Source organism: Pinus tabuliformis, chromosome 7, assembly GCF_031772625.1.
Source record: "Pinus tabuliformis cultivar Carrire ecotype Pingquan chromosome 7, CPIR1, whole genome shotgun sequence".
Classification (NCBI taxonomy): domain Eukaryota; kingdom Viridiplantae; phylum Streptophyta; class Pinopsida; order Pinales; family Pinaceae; genus Pinus; species Pinus tabuliformis.
Genome location: NC_142293.1, coordinates 935,942,973 through 935,970,097, shown reverse-complemented (window position 1 = coordinate 935,970,097; position 27,125 = coordinate 935,942,973). Strand labels below are relative to the sequence as shown.

General features: G+C 37.1%; 2 pseudogenes; both read right to left on the bottom strand.

Moving 5' to 3' along the window:
- Nucleotides 1-917: 917 nt before the first annotated feature.
- LOC149250715 (vacuolar protein sorting-associated protein 26B pseudogene) lies at nt 918-1,659 on the bottom strand (annotated as a pseudogene).
- Nucleotides 1,660-7,648: 5,989 nt separating this feature from the next.
- On the bottom strand, nt 7,649-8,391 carry LOC149250714 (vacuolar protein sorting-associated protein 26B pseudogene; annotated as a pseudogene).
- Nucleotides 8,392-27,125: the final 18,734 nt, after the last annotated feature.

The window sequence follows — 27,125 nt, the reverse complement described above, 5'->3', positions numbered from 1 at the left end:
CAAAATACCTCTCATAGAAACCTCAACTTACAAATACACACAGGAAATCAGAGCAGCAAAGTGAATTCTGAGTGATTGTGTATTTATACAGTTGTAAAACATAAAGGATAAAACAAAACCACATATATCTTGAGCATTTGAAACACTGTATGAATCCTGAGAAGAAAAGCAGTCATTTGTATTACTGAAAATAAGTTTTTACACAAGCCAAAATAAACTCTGTTTTCTCAAATATCCAACCCTCATTACATAAAAGTTTCCACTATATATAGAAACATAACTTTAACTACTTTGAGCTTCCTCCTCCAGCATGAGGGGAGCTCGATGAGTCTCACTGATGACCCCTATCTGCTTTGCAACAAACTATTTAATACAATAAGTGCTAACTGAAATTCTAAAGAGTCCTAATTTGATTATAACTCTAAGTCTATCTCCTTCGTAGAATGATTCCTCCTTGCAGCTTTGACACCTGGCTTCCTTTCCGTTTGGCTGAGATGGTTGAGATGAGTATTCAATGTTCCATGCTAGCTTTGGATGCTGAAGGCTTTAATCTGCTCCGTGTTGGCTGAGAATATCCCTTACTTTTCGGTTCTGGTCCCCCATCACTTCGAATATGCAACAACATGTACTTCAAGTCCCTTTAATAACCCAAAAACAATAGAACACCACCATGTTTCTGATGTGCTGTAGGCTGTATTGATGGACAGGTGTCTTTCTTTCAAAATTCCCGCTCATATTATCAAAATAGCTGCTCTGCGTTTAAAATCACCACCTACAGCAGTTTCGTAGCGCGCTACGAAACTGCTGAGTTATGTTTGTTAATGCATATGACAATCTGAAATTTTGTAGGGCTTGATGCACAAAATGCTCTCCTTGTATCCATTCAGGATTACTGGTTGATTCTTGTTCCTGAGTTGCTATTTGCTGATTGTCATGAAATATTCAAACTCAATATGTAGGCAATCCTCAATCCCGACCTCCATCTTGATGTTGTTGTTAACTGTTGGAAGTGGTGTATAATTCCGTACCCAGAAGTCTTGGTACTCGACAATGTTACTGACATAGTTACGACTGATAGTAACCTTCAAAATGTACCTTAGCCTCCCATTTACACCATTGTATGACTCATATGGCATCTCAACTGTGGAGAACTCGAATGGATAGGTCTTACGATCATGAAGCTCACCAGGTACATCTAGCTCCCGAACAAGGGAAATAAAATCGTAGAAGTTACCCCTGTCGAAATACAACTCTATTTGGCCTAGAAGCTCAATTTTTACACCATTATGCTCAACCTTTTTACCAGCAACAGGTTCTATCGAAACCTCTCCAACAACATTTTCTTGGCTTCGAAAAAGAGGCACCAAGGCAGTTTGCCCATTTTCTTTCTTTACAGTAGCCTGCTTACGAGTTTTCCCATCAGAAAAGGTGATAGATATTATACAAGGTAGCTTAAACGCTCCAATGAGATAGTTCATATTTGCAACTGGTCAATGCTTTTAAGTGATCTCCAAAACCCAAAATCTGCAATGATTGGTCAATCCACCCGCAGTTTTCACTTCCAAACACTTGCAAAACTTCCCGAACTCGGCAGACCTCTTAATTCTATCCGACTCATATGAAAATTTCGTTACAGGGTCAGGGGCTTCAATCCACTTCATCTTTACATATCCACGGATGACATAGAACTCCATGAGCAGTCAAGCGCTCATAATTCCCGCTCAGATAGTTTTGAAGTAAGCATCTTTTTGATAAGATCCTTTGCACTCTTGGAAATTGTGGGCCAGGGTTCTGAATCAAACTCAATATGAACTCGTAGAACAACATCGAAAATTCCCTGTTGTGTTTCTGCCCAAAATGGTGGAACACCGCTGAGTAAGATGTATAGGATGACCCCGGTTGTCCACACCTCTGCCTCTGGACCATAGCGTTTGCATAACACTTCCGGGGTAACATAGTATGGGCTTCCAACCACATCAGTGAACACGTGACCAGGTTTGAAAAAGACAGACAGCCCAAAGTCAATTTCACTCAATGATGAATGACAGAAAGCACCTCTTTGTTAGTTGCAGTGCTCGTGCCCATCCCTGTCTTACTTACTCATACCACTGGACATCACCATGCCATAAACCTGAACCAAGCCTTTATTTCTGTAGATCACTTGAAAAATGCAACGATTCCTCTAGGCGATTAGAGAATGCCAGGAAGACCAGTGCCATAACCTAAAAAGACAAATATCTGGATGCCCCTGTGCCTGAAAATCCAAAATTGACAAGTGAAAGACTCTACTTCTTGACACAGGACTATATTTATACTTGTCATTCTGCCGTATGCTGTTTACCAAAATGCAGTTGTTGGAAAGCAAGCTCAACAATGGCCATTGCAGCAGCACTTGGTATTGTTTTCACTGAAAAAATTTTAAGATTAATTCCCCTCGTAGCCGCAATGTATCTCAAATACCGAGGATTTAATCTGATATGAGGGACACCAGCGCTGGATCCAAGGCAGGGATAGCACAGAAGCCATATCTATCTTCTTTTGTAAACTGGAAGAAGCACTCCTACCAAAATGGTCAACCCTTGTCTTCACTGTTATATTCTCTGCGGAATGTTGCCTGGATCCTACAATATTTTGTTTCACGAGAGCATGGGGAAAACCAATGTGATTTACCAGACTAGAACTTGCTAGATGGCCACCATGATGAGAATGTTCCCCAAGATAATACGGTGACACATCACCCTGGTTTGACACACGTAGTATTTCATGATGTTGTTCTCTTGCAGACAATTTGACAGCTGGGGTGATATGTGTTATGAATCAGCACGAATTCCCCATTTCGTAGCGCAATTAGTGCAAAATCGGTGTTTTCCACTAAGAAATCACTTGCGCTGCGAAACTGCTAAAAAGGTTTTATGTGCTTTACCATCAAACAAATGTAAGACATTTGGCATTGAAATTTTGTCAGTGATAACAGTGGCTCCACTTGGGATAGTGTGCCCTTGTGGTACACTAAGAACCTGCAGTTCCAGTGTCTTATAAAATTTATTTGACAAACATCTTCTTTAAGTTCCTTGGGGTTTCACTTCATCCTCTGCATACCTCACATTGTCAATTTTCTGTGACGAAGACTGTCTAGTTGAACCAGGCTCAGACATTTCATGTACTCCATCTGTTATATGTAGTAACATTGTACTTGATTTGCCACCAGTTTCAAAAGCAGAATGCATCACTCCACCCAACTGGAGTAGAAATTAAATCCCCATACTTGAACTCCTCCGCTCCATCATAAAAGCATTCCTCTTCCTCTCTACCAGTATAACTTAACTGTTTTTGATTGGGACCACCAGCAGATATTACACATTTTCCAGCATTATCAAGCAGAGGTCTACTGGCACGACCCATCATTTGCAAAAGATCAGTAATAGGATAGCCAGTATGAGCATTCTCACGCCCATCATAATACTGTATCCCCATGACAACAACCAAATGTGCAGACAAGGACAACCTCCAACGCATCGAACTGCTTGCTACACACACCTGAATTGCCCCTGCACTAAACAGCTGGGTGACCAATTCTTTTTCCATTAAACTGAGACCTTCATGTAGATACCCAGCACCGTGAGTCAAAATATGACTCAAGGTAGATTCTTTAACTTTCGCAATGAAAGGTGCCAGATCTTCTTTCGTACATTGAAGAAATTGGGATCTCTCTCCACCATCTACATTTGAATATGTGACTATATCAAGAGCAGTAAGTCGTGCATGTTTCCATGTTGGCACAGACACTAGAGCCGGTTTGCCTTCCTTTGCATGTTGAACTATTGACGTGTATGTTGGCTTAGTCATTGCTTGCATTCGAGCCTCAAAATTGGCTATATCAATCCCCTGAATGTGAATCTCAACTGGTACAGGACGCACACCAGGTGGAAAATTGAAAAGTCCATGTGTTGTAGCACCAATCCACTCTCCAAGATCTTTAGCATTTGCAAGTGAAATAGAAAGAGCAATAATGCGGATATGATTTTCAATTTGGCTTGAAATATATCTCTTTCTGGATACGATTACTTCCAGGATTGGACCACCCTCTTCACCAATTAAATGAAGTTCATCCACAATGAAAAGGCTGACTTGTTGAACCAGTTTCCGCTGTTTCCATCTCCGAGACAAAGCATCCCATTTCTCTGGTGTGCTTATTATTATTTGACCCTTTTCAAGGAACTTCAAATCAGTTGCAGATTCACCTATCAGTTCAACTACTTTCAGATCCAATCCTTTTCCAAATTTCTGCTCCCAATCCTGATATCTCTCTTTGGCAAGAGCTTCTATAGGAGTAATATAGACACAGCGAAATACATTATCTGGGCCTTTTGATGTAATCGCAGTAAAGCAAACTCAGCACAAATAATCTTACCACTACCAGTAGGTGCTGCAACTAAAACATTATCATCTGAGTTATAAAGCACTGTAAATACCTGAGTTTGAATAGGATTGAAGTGTCTAAACTGTTGATATAGTGCTTCATATGAAGGATTTCTTAATGCGGACACAGGAAGTGGCTGCAAGTCTAGCAACTCAGTAGGAGGTGAGTATTTCTCTGGCAAAATGAGATGTCAAATGAAACTGGCAATATTGTCTGCGACCCCAACCACTTATCCGATACAACACGAATGAAGTACTGAGGAGGAAGAGGTTCATGGATGGGGACAGTGAAGCTTAAATGATGGTCATCTTCAACATACTGCATTTTCAACATAAAATATTCATGATGGAGTATATATTCACCATCATTGTCCTCTACTATTATCCAAAAAGGTTCCACATATCCATGAATCTTTTCATCCCACTGAAAATCTGGAGTGATAGTTAGTTCCACCTTCAATACAGTTCTGGACATGAGCAGAAAGATCCAATTTTGGAAACTGATGAACAAATTTATGAATGGTTTTCCCTGGTTTGGTTTCGATACCAGTAGTTCCCCCAAAGCAGCACAGCGATTTAACAATAGATACCTGATAATAACAGTGGCCATGTTTTTTGCATTTGTCTTTGATCCCAAAGCAATGAAATCAAGTTCACACAAAGACAGCAAATAAGATCAGTATCAGAATTGTTTGGGCAGAATATTAGCCTTTTGTGAGCAATCAATAACTGTAGAACTGTGCATGTATTGACTCCAGAAGAAGCTGTAGCATAGACAACAAAAATTCTAATGCTTTTAATGCCCCCCCTGGCAGGCTTGAGCTTGATGATCACCGTAGGAGAGAGAGGTCTATATCTACTAAAAAATAAATGCTCAGACAACCTTGAGCTTATTTGCAATTTCCTACCTACCTACCCTATCAATTCAAACTTCTTTCAGCTCAATCAATGTGAAATTTCCAATGCAGCCAATCATTTGTCTTATCTGATATTTGAGTTTTTTTACTGCATCGGAGTTCAGAGCCACTATGATATGGCGATGACCACTGCCACTGAAATTTCCTCTGATCTTTATAGGAAAACTGAAACACTGGAGAGTAAAACTCTTCCATGTAATCAGCTATAGGATCCCAGAATACATGATCAACTTGATTTTTCTTGTAACTTTCTGGTTGTGCAAACTGATCTTCAACAACAGTGTTCAGTTCCTCAATCGTGAAAGAGAAAGGAACTAGCATTGTCTCCTTGCGTTCTGCCACAGAAAACTTCTGAAAATAATGATCATGATTATGAAAACTATATGCCTGAATTTGACCTTCTACACCTTCAATTTCTTTCTCAATGTCCTCAGCAACTTCATCCAAAAAGCTCATCTTATCCTCTGCCTAGCAGTCAAAGGATTTTAGATATGAGGACAAGGACAAAGGAAAATTTTCATTTGTTTCTCCATTACTATGATCATTATTCCATTGTTTGAAACCTTGAACTGAAGGAGAGTTTGCCACCACCTCTGACCTATCTATCCATTCCTCCAAAAACATAAGCCATAAGTCTTGAAATGACTTAACGGATTTGATAGGAAAACTTTCAATCCATTGTTTACATTTCCCTTGAAGTGAATCATAGAATAACATAATGCAAACATCCTCATGTTTAACTCTAAGAAGCTGTGAAAATTCACAAAAATCTGATATATGCTTCAAAGTTAAACTCAAATCTTCTCCATTGAATTTTGGACCATTCCTTAGAAAATATGCATCCTTGGGAAAATGATTTGGGAAACCATGAATTCCTGAAAAATCTATGCATGCATACCTTGAGATAAGAATGGTAGCATCTGGGTCCTTCATAACTCCAGTGGAATCACCATGAACCTATGAATTTCGAATTCTTCAACAATGGAGTCGCCAAGGTAGTTTTGCAGCCTCAAAAACCTTCTGAGCTCCTGCTACCTTCAGAAGTTCAACTTCATAATTTCGGGAATGAATAATCTTCAGGCTCCCGGCAGACGCACCAAAATGTTATCACAAAATCAAGCACTGAAAGGTTGCAGATCAGTTAGACTCTGTGTAACTATTTCAAACCAGACTTTTGACTAAGGCTTAGCCTCCTTAGCCTGAGAGGGCTCTCTCAAAGGGTTATTGATTTTAAATATTGATGAGATGGCTAACTCTTGCAAAGTAAATTTAACACATATGTTGGCTGGATAGACATTACAAGGACTTCCATTGGGCTCATGGAGTTAATCATCATTTCAGCAAACTATAAAACTACTCATTCATAGAAGTCAGGGCATGTAATGTTTAAACACTCAAAATACCTCTCATAGAAACCTCAACTTACAAATACACACAGGAAATCAGAGCAGCAAAGTGAATTCTGAGTGATTGTGTATTTATACAGTTGTAAAACATAAAGGATAAAAAAAAACCACATATATCTTGAGCATTTGAAACACTGTATGAATCCTGAGAAGAAAAGCAATCATTTGTATTACTGAAAATAAGTTTTTACACAAGCCAAAATAAACTCTGTTTTCTCAAATATCCAACCCTCATTACATAAAAGTTTCCACTATATATAGAAACATAACTTTAACTACTTTGAGCTTCCTCCTCCAGCATGAGGGGAGCTCGATGACTGTCACTAATGACCCCTATCTGCTTTGCAACAAACTATTTAATACAATAAGTGCTAACTGAAATTCTAAAGAGTCCTAATTTGATTATAACTCTAAGTCTATCTCCTTCGTAGAATGATTCCTCCTTGCAGCTTTGACACCTGGCTTCCTTTCCGTTTGGCTGAGATGGCTGAGATGAGTATTCAATGTTCCATGCTAGCTTTGGATGCTGAAGGCTTTAATCTGCTCCGTGTTGGCTGAGAATATCCCTTACTTTTCGGTTCTGGTCCCCCATCACTTCGAATATGCAGCAGCATGTACTTTAAGTCTCTTTAATAACCCAAAAACAATAGAACACCACCATGTTTCTGATGTGCTGTAGGCTGTATTGATGGACAGGTGTCTTTCTTTCAAAATTCCCGCTCATATTATCAAAATAGCTGCTCTGCGTTTAAAATCACCACCTACAGCAGTTTCGTAGCGCGCTACGAAACTGCTGAGTTATGTTTGTTAATGCATATGACAATCTGAAATTTTGTAGGGCTTGATGCACAAAATGCTCTCCTTGTATCCATTCAGGATTATTGGTTGATTCTTGTTCCTGAGTTGCTATTTGCTGATTGTCATGAAATATTCAAACTCAATATGTAGGCAATCCTCAATCCCGACCTCCATCTTGATGTTGTTGTTAACTGTTGGAAGTGGTGTATAATTCCGTACCCAGAAGTCTTGGTACTCGACAATGTTACTGACATAGTTACGACTGATAGTAACCTTCAAAATGTACCTTAGCCTCCCATTTACACCATTGTATGACTTCATATGGCATCTCAACTGTGGAGAACTCGAATGGATAGGTCTTACGATCATGAAGCTCACCAGGTACATCTAGCTCCCGAACACGGGAAATAAAATCGTAGAAGTTACCCCTGTCGAAATACAACTCTATTTGGCCTAGAAGCTCAATTTTTACACCATTATGCTCAACCTTTTTACCAGCAACAGGTTCCATCGAAACCTCTCCAACAACATTTTCTTGGCTTCGAAAAAGAGGCACCAAGGCAGTTTGCCCATTTTCTTTCTTTACAGTAGCCTGCTTACGAGTTTTCCCATCAGAAAAGGTGATAGATATTATACAAGGTAGCTTAAACGCTCCAATGAGATAGTTCATATTTGCAACTGGTCAATGCTTTTAAGTGATCTCCAAAACCCAAAATCTGCAATGATTGGTCAATCCACCCGCAGTTTTCACTTCCAAACACTTGCAAAACTTCCCGAACTCGGCAGACCTCTTAATTCTATCCGACTCATATGAAAATTTCGTTACAGGGTCAGGGGCTTCAATCCACTTCATCTTTACATATCCACGGATGACATAGAACTCCATGAGCAGTCAGGCGCTCATAATTCCCGCTCAGATAGTTTTGAAGTAAGCATCTTTTTGATAAGATCCTTTGCACTCTCGGAAATTGTGGGCCAGGGTTCTGAATCAAACTCAATATGACCTCGTAGAACAACATCGAAAATTCCCTGTTGTGTTTCTGCCCAAAATGGTGGAACACCGCTGAGTAAGATGTATAGGATGACCCCGGCTGTCCACACCTCTGCCTCTGGACCATAGCGTTTGCATAACACTTCCGGGGTAACATAGTATGGGCTTCCAACCACATCAGTGAACACGTGACCAGGTTTGAAAAAGACAGACAGCCCAAAGTCAATTTCCTTCAATGATGAATGACAGAAAGCACCTCTTTGTTAGTTGCAGTGCTCGTGCCCATCCCTGTCTTACTTACTCATACCACTGGACATCACCATGCCATAAACCTGAACCAAGCCTTTATTTCTGTAGATCACTTGAAAAATGCAACGATTCCTCTAGGCGATTAGAGAATGCCAGGAAGACCAGTGCCATAACCTAACAAGACAAATATCTGGATGCCCCTGTGCCTGAAAAGCCAAAATTGACAAGTGAAAGACTCTACTTCTTCACACAGGACTATATTTATACTTGTCATTCTGCCGTATGCTGTTTACCAAAATGCAGTTGTTGGGAAGCAAGCTCAACAATGGCCATTGCAGCAGCACTTGGTATTGTTTTCACTGAAAAACTTTTAAGATTAATTCCCCTCATAGCCGCAATGTATCTCAAATACCGAGGATTTAATCTGATACGAGGGACACCAGCGCTGGATCCAAGGCAGGGATAGCACAGAAGCCATATCTATCTTCTTTTGTAAACTGGAAGAAGCACTCCTACCAAAATGGTCAACCCTTGTCTTCACTGTTATATTATCTGCGGAATGCTGCCTGGATCCTACAATATTTTGTTTCACGAGAGCATGGGGCAAACCAGTGTGATTTACCAGACTAGAACTTGCTAGATGGCCACCATGATGAGAATGTTCCCCAAGATAATACGGTGACACATCACCCTGGTTTGACACACGTAGTATTTCATGATGTTTTTCTCTTGCAGACAATTTGACAGCTGGGGTGATATGTGTTATGAATCAGCACGAATTCCCCATTTCGTAGCGCAATTAGTGCAAAATCGGTGTTTTCCGCTACGAAATCACTTGCGCTGCGAAACTGCTAAAAAGGTTTTATGTGCTTTACCATCAAACAAATGTAAGACATTTGGCATTGAAATTTTGTCAGTGATAACAGTAAGAGTAAAAAATACCCTCCAAGACCTCGTCACAAGTGCAAACCAAGTTGGCCTTAAAAAGGAGTTATAGACCTATCTAGAATAATATGTCGGCCTAAAAATGATGACAAGTTGGCTCAAATAGATGGACAAGATGACTATATAAAGGAGGACTCGACCTCACTTGATAAGGCATCATTCAAGCATCCAAAAAGGAGAAAGAAGTGTGAATAAAGGAAGGAAGGAAGCCTCTCATCTAGTGAAGAGAAGGAGAAAAAAAAAATATTTTTAGCATTTTTTTGGGTCCCTCTACTCGCACATGTGGCTACATCTAGGGTTTCTGCAGTAGGATTACATTAGTCCTCTAAGGAGTCGAGATAAAGGTCAATAAAATGACATCATTACTAGACGAATTCATAAGGAGAAGTGTGCAAGCATAGTGAAGGAGAAGATCCACATAGATCTACACAATCAAGCTCACACGTGTGACATCTTGATAGTTGCAGGTAGGCTAAAAACTACAGGTTTGTGAAAAGAGGTCGAAATTCTAGAGAAGTTGAAATCAGAAGTGCAGAAGTGAGTTTAACTAGCATTGACTTGAAGAACAAGAAGAGTTATTCAAGGAATCCTTGTGACTTGGTCTTGGAGAGGTTCTTAGGTCTTGGGTCTTGGTCTTGGAATTCATTAATTAAATATTCTATAAGAAGAAGAATTTCAGAGATTTTCCTCTCAATATTGGAGAGTTTTTGGCCCTAGATGATAGTGTATATCTGGTGCACTTTCTCTCATTGCTCATTATGCTTTGGTAACTATTTGATGAAAAGAACTAAAAAATAATCAAGATAAATAATATTGTAATTAAGATAATTAAAGATTCTTCACAAGCATTTATCATCAATAGAGAAATCACTTTCACTTACTACCCCTAGATTTCTCAACATGGTATTAGAGCTAAGGTGACAAGTCAAGTAAGGGCAACCCACCAAAGGACTAAAGTTCTAAAATATTACCAAAGGCATAAAATCATCAAGAAGATCTTATAATCTTCAAGGCATATTTAAGGTTAAGGACTACATCATCATATTGAAGGAATAAGACCTACAAAACCCTAGTTCATTCAAAGAAGGATTCTACAAAGCACTCTTGGGAACCTCAAGAAAGGAGACATCAATAGACCCTAGCTCTTTTCAAAATTCAATAAATTCGAAAGGTGAAGCATATTGACGTATACTCATCCAAGGAAATCAAGATAAAAGGAATTGTCTTCATCGTCAAGGATTCAAAGTGATCTCCCTCTCTTTGGATCAGCGATCACTTTTGAAGAAAGGAATCTTCATCAAGAAGAAGTCCTCTATTACCAATATCATCATCAAAAATTAAAAAGGTAGCAGGTTGAAGAGAAGTATATTCTCAAGTAAGTACATTTATGTCTACATTTGAATCTATCAAAATGTATTATTGTAAGGAAAGCAATAAGTTGGTTGGGGCTTCAGACTTTCTTACATGGAAGAAAAGGACAGACCTAAACCTCATAGAAAATGAGGTTATGGAACATGTTAAGGGCTCAATCATTAAACCTCCAAAGTAAGAATCTCAAGCTCATGCAAAATTAACGGAAGGGGGAGTAGGGGCTCAAAAGATTCTCATAGAACTCATTAAGGATCCCCTCATTCCCTATGTATCAAAATTAGATACATCAAAAGAATAATATGACAAACTTGTATAATTGTTCGTAAGCACTACAGGAGAAGTGATCTTGTTAAGACAAGAACTCTACAAGATGAAAATACCAAAAGAAGAAGGAATAACCTCATACTTTATTAGGGTATATGAAATAAGGGACCAACTACAAAAGTTGGGAGAGATAATGTCTGACAAGGAAATTACTACTATATTCCTCAATGCACTACCAGAGGAATGGGGTGGCTTTACATCAAGAATTTATGGGAATGAGGAAGCTACTCCATTCAATGACCTATGTTCACTATACAAAATTGAAGAAACTAGGTTGAAGGAAAAAGTTGATGTAGGATCAAATGAGCAAACTCAAGCATATGCTACCATGGCAAAGAGAAAAGGAAAGTTTGGGAAATTTTGTCCTCAGAAAAGGAAGAAGAATATGGCGAAGGTTCAATGCTACAGATGTCAAGAATGTGGACACTACAATAGAGATTATTCTAAGCTCAAGAAGGAAAAAAACAAAAGAGGAAGGGAAGAATCCCATATCACTGAAGAAGTGGAAGAAGCTGAAGAGAAGAAATCCACAAAGGAATAAGTAAAAGATCTCTACTATGATTGAGATAATTCTTCTCCACCTAGTTATTTTCAGTTCTTTTAAAATATGGCTATCATGGTAGGAACCATTAGAATCATGATAGCATGCATCATTTTAGGATATGGCATCATAGGAGCATACAACTGAAGACATCATCATAAGAAGCTTGAAAGATAGTTGAAGTAGGAATCTATTATAGTCACCATTAGAAGGAAGTAGCTCTTGGTAACCTCAATATAAGCATAAGTAGAAATTATGGGTATAAGTAAGTCATCTAGTATAGAACTCATCATACATCATTGGGAAGGAGAATATGTAAGATGAGGACAATCAGGATCCTCTATTGGAATCTTCATTAGAAGGTTCATCCCTTGAAACATGCCTATCTTAGAATTCCAATTGGGATGGGATTCATAAGAAGAATGATGGTGTGATGACAAAGGAATGATACAGGTCAAAGATGATTGAAGCACTCCCAATCAAGGATAGAAAGCTGCTAAAGGAAGTCTAGATGACCAAGGAACAAGAGAGGTATGTATGCATATAATCAATAATCCAAGTCATGTCATTATATAGTTGCAAATGGTAATGATGCATACTCTACCTCATGAGCATGATCGAGGGAAAATGATATCTTTCATTAAAAGGATGCATAAAGGCATGAGTCACAAATTAACTAGATGAAATCAACATAATATGTCCTCATATGGAATATGAGGTGGTTGACAAAATTAATGGAACAATGATTAGGAGTTCCTTGGAAGTAATATGTGAATAAAGAGAAAGGAAGAGATTATGAAAAAATGAAACTATGGAGAAGGAAATAAACATCTTATGACTAGAAGAATTGACTATGATATCTCTATGGGAAAGCTATGAAGACCTTAAAAAGTCTGAAAAGGGAGAAGACCCTTGACGAAGGAATATCTTGGATATGTGTCAATATGAATGTAGGATGTTGATGTTGCAAAAAGAAGATGTCATGATGAAGGGCCATCACAAAAGGTAATTTTTTATTTGATGTTCATTTTTTATTTTTGAACAATATCTAGATGGGCTAATACATGGCTACAAAAAGAAAGGTGTTGATTTCATCTATAACTAGTATTCGTGTGATGGGATGGAATATCCTGAAGGATATATGATGTAGAAAAGGTAGTTGTATGAGGAAAATCCAGATATGGTCTAATGGATCACTCTCCAATAAAAGGAAGAAAGACATGACTACTCTGATTTGAGAAGGAAAGTGATGGATGGCCGATGCCTACGAAAAAATCTCAAAGATGAAGATTCCATAATTTAAAAAATAAAATTCATGACATCGAATAGAGGAGCACTACAAGCAGCTGAAGGTCCCATCATCTCCACAAATGAAGAAATAGTTGTTGTTGGAAACATGTCCCTAATTAAGAGGGAGACTGGAAGCAAGTTTCTAATTAAGAAGAAACTTGGAAGCAGGTCCCTAGCTAAGAGGGAGCTTGGACAAGTCCTTGGATAAGAGGGAGCTTGTTTACATTCCTTTTATAGGAATGGGTACATTCATTCATTGGAATGGGTATATCCTCCCTAGTTGAGAGGGAGAGATAAACACGTCATTATTGTCTTCACTTGGGAAGAAAAGAATGGAGGATTGGATAAACATCTGGCATATGATACTCTTTGACGATGTGGTAGGGAATCCAAGATAAGAGTAGTCGTAGAGCACCAATATTCTTTGAGGACTATGAATCCAAGATAAGAATAATCGTGGAAGGACATACACTGTGAACACCCAGGTGGGGTATGCTCCTGGAGAGACAATGATGAAGGTGTCTATAAATCATTGGTCTCGCCAACATTGTGCTCTGATCTTGTGGAGATATAGAGATATTAGTCAAGGCCTTGCTATGTGACAATGTTGGATGATATGATGCTATACAGATGGGTTACAAATCCAACTCTTCTTATGATAATTCTTCAGATTGAGAATGTCCAAGTACCTTGTATGGATTATGAATACCTCCCTAATTAAAAGAGAGTGTTGAAATATGTAACTAGGTTCAGTCTTCATAATAACATATGTAATCATGATTTTATGTATTTGATGTAATGAGAAAAATATATTTATTATTGTTGATCTTGAGGCATGGGTTTCATGCTCAAGAGAATTTGTTTTTAGGTTAAGTTCCCATTAACAGATTCCAGGTCTTGTCATCGAGTCTGCAAGTCTAGGGAGTCATTGTCATGTATGAAGGACCCTTCTTGGGCATGTTACATATTGTAAGAAAAATTATTTGAGTCATTGTAAGAGTAAAAAAGACACTCCAAGACCTCATCACAAGTGCACAACAAGTCAACCTTCAAAAGGAGCTATAGACCTATCTAGAATAATATGTCGACCTAAACATGATGACAAGTCTCCTCAAATATATGGACAAGATGACTATATAAAGGAGGACTCGACCTCACTTGAGAAGGCATCATTCAAGCATCCAAAAAGAAGAAAGAAGTGTGAATAAATGAAGGAAGGAAGTCTCTCATCTAGTGAAGAGAAGGAGAAGAATAACGAAGGTTTTTAGCATTTTTTGGGGGTTCCTCTACTTGCACATGTGCCTATAGCTATATTTCCTGCAGTAGGATTACATCAGTCCTCTAAGGAGTCAAGACAAAGGTCAAGAAAAGGGCATCATTACTAGCCAAAGTCATAAGGAGAAGTGTGCAAGCATAGCGAAGGAGAATAGCCACATAGATCTACTCAACCAATCTCACACATGTGACATCTTGACAGTTGCAAGTAGGCTAAAAATTACAGGTCTGTGAAAAAAGGATGAAATTTCACAGAAGCTGAAATCAGAAGTGCAGAAGTCAGTTTGACTAGCGTTGACTTGAAGAAGAATAAGAGTTGTTCAAGGAAGCCTTGTGACTTGGTATTGGATAGGTTCTTATGTCAAGGGTCCTAGTCTTGGAATTCATCAATTGAATATTTTATAAGAAGAAGAATTCAATGGGTTTTCCTCTCAATATTGGAGAGGTTTTGGCCCTGGATGATAACCTATATCTGGTGTCCTATATCTCATTGTTCATTATGTTTTGGTAACTGTTTGATGAAAAGAACTTAATAATTATCAAGATAAAGAATATTATAATTAAGATAAGTAAAGAGTCTTCACAAGAAGTTATCATCAATAGAGAAATCACTTTCACTTGTTGCCCTAAATTTCTCAACACAATTGTCATTCAGTTTCTTTCGAAACTAGTCCCTATTCCTTTTTCATGACTACTATGGAGCGCAGGGGTTATAATCCTGAGGGATCAAGTTGTAATAGCGTACAAAGCCTCTACCCGCAACCCTTATCAATTATTAAGATGAAAGAAGAGACCTCCAATGGAATATTCCCCAACAATGCAACATTATCGTATTCATGGTTGAGGAAATGCAAAATCTTCAAGCCCAAGTGAATTGTCAGGAAGATAAGATTTATGCCCTTCATTGACAACTAGTTGAGCTTCAAATTCATAGGAATGAAGGTGATCAACACAACACTTTGAACAACTCTCTTGGAGGCCAGTATGATGAAATGTCTATTGATCCTCTCCCTGTCTTATGATCTCATACTAGAAGTTGTGTTTTTGTCTGGTCAAATTTCATGTTTATAGTTGTCACTTAGTTGGTAAAAATGTATGTTAGCATCTTTTATTTTTTCCTCCCTTAAATAACATGCATATTCGATTACAATGTAAATATTTCCCAGGTATTTTGCTACGGATGAATGAAGATTTAATAGACAATCTACTCAATGTTACTGACATTAAAAAACAAAAAACACATACTTAGCATTTAATGGAAAAAAATATGTCATCATCATCCCAAAAACACTTGCATCCCATTTACTGAAAATAAGATATTGTGAGATTTTTTTCAAAATTAAATATTATACTATCAATATCAACCCAAAAAACTTAATGCCCCAAAATGTTCAAAGTATAAATATTGTCATGGAAATAAAGCTAAATGTCAATTTAGAAGAGCTCTTAATGCATGTCCTTAAAAAAAAAATTATTTTTCCCTCATTCTCTGTATTCAGAGAATGTGATTTGGAATGAGCTAAAATTGATTGAGATGATTCAATTCTTGGAAGCTCTTCCACGGGCTTCTTTCCTTTATCTCCTTTTGGAAAGGGGGTCTAAGGAAGAGGTTTTTTGTCAATTTTAGGTAGATAATGAGCAAAAGAGGTAATTGAGGTGACAACACGTTCATTTATAGGTGGAAAGGGTGGATCTGTTGGGCTTTTTGGTCAATTGATGATACTATAGGGTGGTCTATAGCATTATCTCCCCAACCATCTTGCATGGTTTGAGGCTATTTTTCAAGGATGTTGATGATACTTAGGTGTGGCTAAAAATGGGGATTTAGAGGGGCAAATGGCTTAGGAAAAGCTTGTTGTCCACCAATTCTTAAATGCCATGTTTGATTCAACTAGTTAGTCTCATTTGAGTTTACATAAAAATGAATGGAAAAATGAATTTTTGTATTCCTACCTTCCTGCCAAACAAATAAAGAAACTCATCTAAACAAGTTCCATGAAATTAATTAAAGCTTCTCAATTATAAAATGCAATATGCCAAAAAAAAGTACACTTTCAAATAATTTTGTGTAATATGTTTTAGTAAAGTCCAAACTTAAGCATAGTAAAACTAAGAACGTAAAGAGGAGAAGGTGAAAATGAATTAATTCATGATGAAGGGAAAGACTTATAACAACTTTGACTCATGCATAGAAATGTATTATCCATATAATTAATTCATCCTTCAATACTAATCAACCTTCTTATTATGTAATAACTTTCTTCTAAAACAATGTGCCAATCATATCTAATCTTCAAAACATAGTGCTTCTAAGATGCATATTTATGCAATAGAGATATGAACTCATAGGGTCCAATGAATGAAAAATAGTCAGTATGGGTGACAACAAAAACCTAGAATGAACAATCTTCTACCAACATTTTAATTATTTTCATAACTATGAATGCTTTATTAATAATAGAAGAAATCTATGGTTTAAAACAAGACTTTCATATTGTGAACTTCTTTGAAATTAGCTATTTTAAACATGGTTAGATTGAATATCTCAGCTCAACATTTTTATTAGCTTTAGAAATGACTCAGGTATATGGAAAATAATAAAAAAACTAAACCACTGAAATTTTCAATATTTTTCATAAGGAAATAAAATTTCTTTATGATCCAAGATACAACCTTCCCAAAATTCTTTTCAAAAACCTGTGGGTTATCTTAGTAGGGTAAACCAGGCAAAACATTGTAGCAGCAATCTCAAAAATACTCTAATGCCAATTATGCCATAAATCCCAATCTTTTTCGTGAGCATGATATACAACAGACCAAAATTTTTCTTTTTAAACAATAAAAATCTAACATGCAAAAACCTTATTATTTTCATCGTTGAATATTATTTAAATCCAATTGGTCATCGTATAGGGTAAGCGAGGTAAAACAAAGAGTGTTTGATTTTAACAGTAACCGAACATAAAACCCTTCTTTCTTTTCACATTCCATTTAAAACATAACAAAATTCCTCCCTAGTAAAGTGTATAGAGTCATTTGCTTGGATTGGAGTGAACATAGTGAAATGTGAAAGTATGAGTGAATGAAAACCACAAAATGTGTCAACGCAGAACTAACACATGTTTTCAATGGCCCAAACACCATTTTCCATAAAAGACAATTGATACTAGTATCATACATCTTTGAAGGAGGGAGAAAATGCATGGAAATGAACAAGTTGAGGCCAACTCATTCTACTTAAATTCAAGACAAGCAAACATAACAATTTATCGATGATTTTGACTTATTGAATAGGAAATTCCTTTATATTTCATTAAAAAAATTCATGAAATAGGAAAACAAGATCATAACACCATACTAAACTAGGCCAATATAAAACATTTGATAACGAAATCAAGCTACAACAATACTGAATTTTACTACACAAACTACTCACCATTAGTCCAACCTCTCCTTTTGTTTCATAACACATCTTGAACTTAAATACCTTCCAACATTTTGTTGTGCAATGGCAAAGGTATTCGTACAACTCCAAACCTCACATACCTTATTAACAACAAAGTAGAATATCCAAATGAACCAAGTTTATGAACCCTAATGAACTTCAAGAGAGGAGGGTGAGCTGGAGACCAACGCCATTAATGCACCACCAAACTCCAATTTAATGCATATCTCAATGTGGTGCATACAACAACCAACCTCAATACCTTATATTATAATTTCAATATTTCAACATCGTGTGTTGAGCAAATTCAAACTCACATAACATACCATACACCTTACATCCACTATCATGTGTCAACACAAGGTTGGAGCATATGATATATCATATCAATATGACATACAACTTAACCTTTATACCATGTACATTTATTTGACATCATACAATATTTTTTAAAACATGACACTTGCCATATAATATACATTCTTTCAACCTTACCTTATGACCAACATTATAACATATATGATTAACATACTTTGTATGATAGCCATACATTATGAGCCTTTTCCAACCTTTCATATATGCCAAAAATATATACATATGTAAACAAGCTTTGTACCATGGGTATATTTGGAATTAAATTCATTTTTGAAACTTGCGATAGTGTAATATTATGCACCTATCATGGAAATAGATCGTCAATAATGTATATTTGAAATAGAAAATTTCATGCCATAAAAGTCACATCAATCACTTATAATACGGGACCCCACATACTTTAGCGTAGGAAAACTCAAGAATATCAAGCTTTCCAATACTTTGCAAACCTATATATATAGCCAAATAATGCATGTGCAATGGAGTTGTGGGAAGCATATGAACAATCAAGGAGAAGAGCATTAGAAGGAGTTAAATTGGATTTTTAGGTGTTTCAAAGGTGCCACGGGCCAAACATTGTCCTTTGAAGGTTTAAGCATTGATTTATAGGGATATGTTCACTCAGATATGGTAGTTGATATAGATAACAAGAGGAGCACAACAAGATATGCTTCATAGGTGGAACAACAGTAAGTTGGATTTCAAAATTGCAAAGGGTTATTGCACTTTCAACAACAAAAGCAGAGTATGTTGTTGCTACAAAGGCTAATAAAGAGATGATTTGGTTATAGAGGTTCATGGAGGATGTGCGAAAAAACAATAGTCAATTTCATAGTGACAACAAGGGTGCCATTCATCTTACAAAGAATTTAGCCTTCCATTTTAAGACTAAATATATACAAGTCAAGTACCATTACATATGATCAATTGTGGAAGACGTACAATTGAAGTTTGAAAAGATACACATTAGCCAAAATCCTTTAGGCATATTAACAAAGGTAGTAATTGAGGAGAAAATGAGTTCCTACCTAGTTTTAGTTTCTCTTCAAGCATGATGGTGAAGATGGGAAACTTCCCAAGTCCAAAGTTGAAGTATAGTCTAATAGGAGTAGTAGTGATGGAGTTGTTGTAATTAGTCTCCAAGTGAGAGATTTTTGGTTGTCGATCATGATTGTATTCTTGATATAGAGGTATTATTTTAGTTGCATTTTGACCCTAGTTCCTAATGAGGGTGTTTAGGGGTCCTTCTCCCACCATTATTGTCACCAAGGGATCTAGTGGGGGAAACAATGATATCTTGGAGCCCTCCTTAACAGGGGCTCAGGGGAATACCCTGATTTTGTTTTGGGAAAATTTTCCTTTTATAATATTGTAATTTCTTAGTCAATGTGGAACATTCATTATTAGGTCACAAATATGATGGTATAATTTATGTTAGAGGGTTTTCCCCTAGAAGGAAACCCTATTCTTATGAGGGCATTGTATTACAATGATGTATTATTCAGAAAACATTGTAATTGAGACAATGTAGATTGTGAGAGTGAAGAGGAGGTTGAAAAGAATGTGTTGTATGTTGTGTCCTTTCACGTTGTTGGATGGAATAAAAGGAAGGACTAACTATTTCTCTATGAACATATTCCAAATTGGGTGAACTAATTATATTGGTCTCCTACATATTTTGTTATTTATGTTTCATTTATTCATTCATTTGGATTTTTTTGTTCCATGATCTTATTCCTAACACAACCAAGCTACCCATTGTGCTTATGGACGTCATTTGATATCAATCACCAATACTTTCAGCCACCAAAGGTATAGGAACCAAGTTTTATCCACACACTTGGGAATAAAAAAATCCCTCCCAAGGAGGAGGCTAAGAAGACCAACTACTCTAAGTTTTTCTCCCTAGGTGTTATAAAAGGCCTTCCCATTGAGGTAATAGAGTATTTCATTCATTCCTTCATATTGTTGTTTTATCGTTGTTCATTTTATGTAGTTATTTCTTCATTTATTGAATAGCATGTATGTTAGAATAGATCATTTACAATAGAGCTAAGGCTTCTAGTTTGTTTTCCATATTTTTTTTTGGTCTACCACAACCCTAGATTAGTGAATTTCACTAACCCTTGTTGTAGATTCACGTAATAGAACTCTTGCATCTTCTTGTCATTTTATTTCCTAGAAAAGCATTGTTGTTGGAAATATTTCTTGAATTGCTTTGAAGAAATACTTCTCTCATTAGTGTGCTTGACTTGCTTCAATGGATCCCACCACATAGAATCCTTTCCTTGTAGATAGTATGCAACAATAATGGCTTCTAGATTGGATGAGTAGCCATATAATTGAAAATATCCTTTGATCCCAAACAAATAAGCTTCAACATCCTCTCCCCATTTTTTTCACCATCAAATTTCGGTGGCTTAAGCTTCCTAAGCTCTCCTTGAAAACTATCTAATTCTTACCTCTTTTTTTAATGCCTAATAAGGGACACTTCCGAGATGCTCTTTTATTCTTCGGATGCATATGACTTCTTAACTAAAGGAGTAGGTGAGTAGTGATTCCTCTGAGTTTTGATAACACTTCTTGAGTGTCTGGATCTTCTGTAACTATGTCTCTTTTCCCCGAGCTCTTATTAGCCTCTCATTATCAATTTTGTAACTCTTTGCCTCCATATTCAAAATCCTTATGGTTTGTACCAACTCTAATGGCTCTATTTTGTCTCTATTTCCATTACACTCCATCTCCTCATTTCTTAAACTAATGTTTAGGCTTAACTTCTTCGTCATGACCATAAGTTCCCTATGTAGCTTCCATGTCTCCTTCTCAATGTTTCTCTTTAATCATTATCATTACTTGTTCTTTTATGGCAATAATTCTACAAGAAGTTTCCATACAAATGAATTTGTTAAAAATGTCTCATTTTCCATCTATAGCATTTATTTTACATTTAGAAATTTTGCAAATTGTCATTTTCATAATTTAAAGTTACAAATCAATCTTCTCAATTTTTGAAGAATCCTAAAGCATTTAGCCATATTCTAATCCTTCATACACATCTTCCTTTGAATTATCTTTCCAATGACTATACTCATGCTTGGTCTAAGTTTAGAGCTAAAAGTTACCACTATCAAAATCCACCATTTTTATCCAAATTTTGCACTTCTCTCACTAGCACAATCAAGCTCAAAGGCCAACTTTTACAACCTATAGAATAAAATTTTGCAAGAGCTAAGAATTTTTCTTTATATTGGGCACAGATAACACTCACAGTTATTAATACATATATATTTTCGAACCGGTAAACTAATGCTTTTGGAAAATCTTGTGTCAACATGGAATTGTCAACTCTGTCCTTTTTACACTTTCTACACTCAGAATTTGCCAAAACAAATCTCTCTTAAACAAAACAAAATTGAGAAATCTTCATCAATATAAAGTTGTATGGATCATGGAAGAGGTAAAGTGTTGACTCAGATAATTTTTCCAGATCAATGATCTAGGGTCCCTTTCCCTCCTTTGAAGATTCCAACAATCCCCCAAAGTTTTATAAAACAATGGATTCTGACCTATTGTTGCATCTCCATTTGAAACCCTTTGAAATTGGTTGAATGCTCCAATGGGTTTCATCATGTTTATTCCATTTATACATTGTCTAGACTTCATCAACATTAGGGTCTTTATTAAGGAGTACCACCCTATTATTCAAAAACCACTAATATGGAATTTTTGGAATCTAGAGAAGAATTGGCCAATGACCCTCATTGACATTTATGGTCCTAACTATGAACCTTTCTTTAAAATTTCACCTAGTTCCAACTAAGTATGCTCTTGCTATGGCCAAAACCATATATTGGTTCCAAAATTTTTTATATCTATTTATTTTTCTCTATTGACATGGCACCCTTATTGATGTGGTATAGCATGAGGCTGCTAAATGTGGCATAGTTTTTAACAACCCATCTTAAGTTATGAATAATGTGATTATTAGCACACATACAATGTCTAGGTATGCTAGCTACATATACATGCATCACATGCATTAGTATGCATAATGATTTGATCATATGAATAACTAAGTAAATAATCGTCAAAGGTATTAATTACCTCCCTAACAATCGGAAAGGAAAGTAACATCGAGGCAACTCGGGAAGAGGACTCGTCTCGGAGGAGCGCTAGGGTTTCTATTCGGCTCTGGTTGCTGCTATTGCGCCTGCGGCGGCAGGGCTTGCCTCTGGTGTGGTTTCCGGCCGCCCTTCTACCGCCATCGCTTGGTGCTTCGACTCATCGTCGTGCGGCAAAGTTTTCTTTGATATATCTGTGCCGGGGCTCGCTGCGTCTGGTGGGGTTTGAAGTTCTGCGGTTCCGGTAGCCTGTGGCGAGGATTCGACTTCGGCCTCCGCTCCCCTCTCTCCTGCGGATCTCTTCCCTTGCGACGTGCTTTTCTTTCTTTCCTCAGCGCGACTCTGATACATCATCTTCGTCTGTCGATCCCGGGTTGGTGGTCTGCTCTGCTTAGTCTCTGGGTTTCATAGGCAGAGTTCCGGATTTGCTTTGTGCACTGAGTTGGGAGGCGGCGGAGTGTGTCCATATTCTTCTGGTTTTCGGCGGACTTCGGCTCAACTTCAGACACTCTGTTTTGGCGGTCTCTCCAAGTTTGTGCTGAGCCGCGGTGCGGGGGCGGGGGCATTGTTGGGCCTCTTGATTCTCTTCGTGGGGGCGAGGTGGCTGCCCTAGCCGCCTCTGCCCCCGGATCCGAATCGCCTCTGCTCTGGTTGGGCCCTGATGGGTTCCCTTGCTGAGGCGTTGGATCCTTTTTTTGGCCTTTTGCTGGCTTACCTCTGCAGTTATTGGGGGCGTTGAGGGATCTGAGGTGTGGAGTCTGTCTCTGCACCGATTCGTGCCGTCTCGTCAATGGCTGTTTCTGGTTGGTTTCTTCTGGCTTCTTTGGATATATGGGTGGTTTCTTCCTCTGGCTTCTTCGGTTTCAGGAGGAGAGTTTGAGGGGGTGGGGGGGTGTGGCTACCTTGGCTGCTCCCTTCCATTTCGTGCCTCTCCTCCTTGTCTTGGCGGCCATTTCGAACTTTCTGCACATTCCTCAGGAGCTATTGTTTTATTTTCTGTTATTTTAGCTTGAGATGGGTAGGGGTATCCTCCTGTTGGGGTTTACATATCCTTTCTTCTTGCTGCCCTGTTTGAGGGCTCTTCTGCATACTTCTCTTGAAGTATTGTTTTGTAAGTGGTTTACCCACACTACAGCATATGCGTTCAGCATCTACAACATGTAATTTTCTAATTAATGGAAATTACGAATTCTCTTCTTCGGAAAAAATTACCTCCCTAATTATCAAATAATTACCATAAAATATTAATTTAATGTTCATTACTAAAATCATAAATTAAATAATAAATCATTGTAAGTAATTAAGATCAATTTATAAAAATTTGGACAAGATGTGACGACTCTCGAAAGACCCTCCACTCAAATCACTAGTAAGAGTCAACTAATATGTGTACGTTTAATTGAAAGGTCATGCAACTAATCCAAATAACCATTAAAAATTATCTAATATATATATTTTATTCAAAGGGAAAGTAATTGAATCACATAACCATTAAGAGTTCGTTCATTAACTATTTAATTAAAAGACATGTGACCGACTCAAATATTAAAATATAAATTTGTATGGATAAGGGAAGGGAGTTTTCTTCAAAGGGAAGAAAACCTTCCATTTAGAAATAAATCAAATTGAGAATGAAGTGGGGCTTTTGCAATCTAAAGATGAAATTCTATCAATTAGAGTAAAATGGAGGGACAAGCCTTGAGGCTCATAATTCAGCTATAGGTCTACGAGATTTGGTGTTGTTCATGGAGTTTTGGGCACAGGGGCTAGAAGATTTCAACCATGAAATCTTCTGAGCTTCGGAGCCAGAGAGGCTGATCCAAGATAGTTAGGGAGGAATTGGTCGGTTCGGTAATAGAATCTTAGGACTCAGATTTGGCCACAAAGCAACGTCAACCGAGATAAGGAGGTATATATATATATATATATATATATATATATATATATATATATATATATTGGTATGTTTACTTATGAATTTGATTGAAATAAATATGTTGCTATAAACAATTATGAAATGATAGTATTTCACATGTGAATGCATTTAAATTAGTATGTTTAATTATGAACTTGATTGAAGAAAATATGTTGATATAATTGATAATGCAAAGGTAGGTATTACATAGGTTTCCACCTAACAAACTTTTACATGGCCATGTCATCTTTCGTCATTTCTTACTTACCATATCAAGTCCTTTATGGCCCTCCTTTACCTTCCTCCGCTTTATTTTTATTATTTTATTTAATACATTTGTGAGCGACTTGTACTCCTTGTCCTTTTTACCACTTGTCACACTTTTTTACGATAGATGGGACATGTGGTGCCACTTTATCCTAGCATCCTCCATTTGGTGCACTATTATTCGGTGATGTGATTATTGTGGATCCCATCTTTGATAATCTTCAATTGGCACACAAGTTTCCCTACGTATATCTTAGATCAAAGGTTGATATCTATTATGTGGCCATAACTTGCCTATGGCTTAATTTTATCCTATGGTCTCGTAACCGCTTACCACTCTCATATCACCCAAGGGAAACATGTCACCCTAATAATGATTGTGGATGTTATGCAACCCTTTGCAAAATTGCCTAGCATGGGTTCATAAACTGCTTTTGCTAGTCTAGTCAATTTTCAATTGTGGAACCTATGCTGTAACTACTACCAAGCCACCCTAACTCCACTTAGAAGCACCCTAATGCCTTCACATGATCTTTCCAATCCATGTTTCTTGTACAGTTCCATTTCAAATTTTCTCCAAAAATTCAAAACTAAACATTTCCTAAAAAAATTACAACTAACATGGATTTTCTAGGCTTGGCCTATGTGACTCATTTGCTTTCTATATTCATTTCCTCTATTGTCAAATTTATCCCAATGGCCTATCAATTTGACATCATTATGCCAATTTGGCTTTGGATTTCATCCAAACTTGGAGAATTTTCTCCCAATCTGATTTCTCCCCATTTTTTTCACAAGCTAAGCTAAATAACCATGAATTTATAAAACTTGTGCCTCTACATTGTCATATAAATGTTGTCTCATACCATATGGGCAATTCAAACTCATAAATTCTTCAATTACAACCTTTACACAATTTTCCACATAAACATTTTACCAAGCACTTAGTCTACAACCTGTGATTTCTTCCTCTACAAGTTTTAGTTTCCAACCCATACATGCCTAGTACAACCATAGTATTGTAACCAAAAGCTCTAGTTTCTAGCCCATATAGTTCTAGTGTTATAACCTGATTGTGGCACCACCTTGTAACATACCCAGTACCCTCTATAAATTGTTAAGGATATGGGGTACATCATTTTTTCCTTCTATCAACTCAAAATTTTACTCTAATACATTTCTATCCCATTATCAATGAATTAATGTATGCTATTATGACAATGCATCAAACAAAATAAAAAACCCATATTATACATATACAACATAACAACATTTAACTTCATAATAAACATGACATTCACTTAATAACATAATAACATTAAATTCGACATAAGAAACAATTAGCTTTGGCACTTATGGAAATAAGATACCAAAAGACTACAAATATCAAACATTCCACCCAACCATAGGCTTTGTTGCACTTAATATTTCTACAATAAGTCTGATCCAAGTGGATATTGGTGGCCACCTACCAAGTCCACTTGGACCCCCACCATTGTTTCTTTCAGCTTTTCAGTTTCCTTAATTGTAGCACAGTTTACTATTTTTAACAGTTTTTCGGGTCCTAAACTTCCAGAGCCATTTTGAGGCCCTATACGACATTTTTTGGGAAAATTAGGAGCAACATGGGTCCATGTACCATGTTGCTCTTCCCAAAGTTGTAGTTCTTGGATAGATATTTCTAACAAGATACTCTGTGCGTCAAACGGAGATCGTATGCCAAAATTACGACCCCGGGAAGTTGATGTACCAATTTACCCAAACGGGGCCCACAGTTTGGTGTTTCACCTTCTAAGGTTAGGTTTTTGGATGTTTAGGGTTTTCCATTGTTTCTTAACAATAAATAGGCCTTCAAACCTCATTATAATATAGTTCAGAGGCATGTAGCTGCCACATCTCTTCTCAGAGATAAGCTATCATTGTCCTAGCTGGTTTATTTCCATTTCTGTTTGTAAGCATATTTCAGTATTTTACATTAATGAAATGAAGTATTATTTCCATTGCATCTTTGTGTATATGGTTATCTCTGTATTTTGTTGCATCCCTGTTTAAATCCAGATCAAGGTCACCCTTGTGTTGGGGTTATGAGTTCACAAGGACAAATTTGCTCCTATGTCGAGCTCTAGTCCTCTCAAAAAACCCATTTTTTCTAATTACTCACAAGTTGTAAACTCCCACAATAATTCCAATCCGCCAACTTTCTTTCCCCTTCAACTTGCACAACCCAAGGAATAGGATCCCCTTCTCTACCACATAGTCCCTTCGGCTATCTCACTTTTCTTCAATACTCTAGCACAAAGCGACTAGGAAATATTTCTAATGGGGACTCCAAGAATTCTTAGTTGTGATGTAGTTTTCACAATGACAATTTCCTCATGCGCATGGGTAAAATCCCCATATCATTATGATAATAAATATAACCAATATTTTGTTATAGTCATGGCAATGTGGGCTCTCCTACTAAGCTTCCTGTAGA